The sequence below is a fragment of the Aplysia californica genome, unplaced genomic scaffold, assembly GCF_000002075.1.
Source record: "Aplysia californica isolate F4 #8 unplaced genomic scaffold, AplCal3.0 scaffold00200, whole genome shotgun sequence".
NCBI lineage: Eukaryota > Metazoa > Mollusca > Gastropoda > Aplysiida > Aplysiidae > Aplysia > Aplysia californica.
This window is the reverse complement of record NW_004797470.1, coordinates 818,578-819,760: the sequence shown is the minus strand read 5'-3', so window position 1 is coordinate 819,760 and position 1,183 is coordinate 818,578. Positions and strand designations below refer to the sequence as shown.

The 1,183-nt window shown below is 35.1% G+C and overlaps 1 protein-coding gene across 1 annotated transcript in view; it reads right to left on the bottom strand.

Annotated features, from left to right (window-relative positions):
- Positions 1 to 1,183, bottom strand: part of LOC101859102 — a gene marked incomplete at its 5' end in the record, with an annotated part of 18,853 nt that overhangs the window by 11,778 nt on the left and 5,892 nt on the right.

Here is a 1,183-nt window from a genome sequence, read left to right as displayed (position 1 = left end):
TATATATACACACACACACACACACAAACGCGAGCGAACATACATACCAACACACAAACACACACATATACAAACACACAAGCACGCTCAAAAACAATCACAGACACACCCTCACATAAACACAACAACTAGAGACATGCAGACAGAAATCACAGCAGGCCGACATAAAGCACGATGAGGGAAACGCAGTCATAATACATCAGATTACTAATCAATCATACTCATCTACTTTAGGGGAACCACGAAACCAAAGGAAGAAAAAAAAAGAAAGACAAAAAAGACAAACAAACCCCACCCAAAACGCCCCTACGCTTCCTATCATTTATCATCAAATTATTTATTTGATTAATGACTGGACATATTGGTGATATAACCCGACAACAATATTTTTTAGAAAGAATAAACGTTGGTGGTATACCCTGCAAAATTAGTTAGAAACACTGGTTGTATATCCTAAGATAATACTAGAAATGTTGGTTGTATATCTTGAGATGATATTCCAAATGTTGGTGGTATATCAAGAGATAACACTTGAAATGTTGGGGGTATATCTTGAGATAGCACTAGAAATGTTGGTGGTATATTCAGAGATGGTACTAGAAATGTTGGGGGTATATCTTGAGATAGAACTAGAAATGTTGGTGGTATATTAAGAGATGGTACTAGAAATGTTGGTGGTATATCTTTGAGATAATACAACAAATGTTGGTGGTATATCCTGCGAGAATACTTGAAATGTTGCTGGTTTTATCCTGAGATAATACTACAAATAAATGTTGGTGGTATATTTTGAGATGATAACTAGAAATGTTAGAGGTATATCCTGAGATGCTACTTGGAATGTTGGTGGTATATCCTGAGATGATACATGAAATGTTGGTGGTATATTAAGAAATGGTACATGAAATGTTGGTGGTATATCTTGAGTCCTGAGATAATGCTTGAAATGTTGATGGTATATCCTGAGATGATATTAGAAATGTTGGTGGTATATCCTGAGATAATGCTTGAAATGTTGGTGGTATTTCCTGAGTCCTGAGATGATACTAAAATGTTGGTTGTGTGGTCTGAAAATTTATTAAGAAATGTTGGCTGCATAACCTGAAATAATACTTTAACAACAACAACAACAACAACAACAACAACAACAACAACAACAACAACAACAACAACAACAACAACT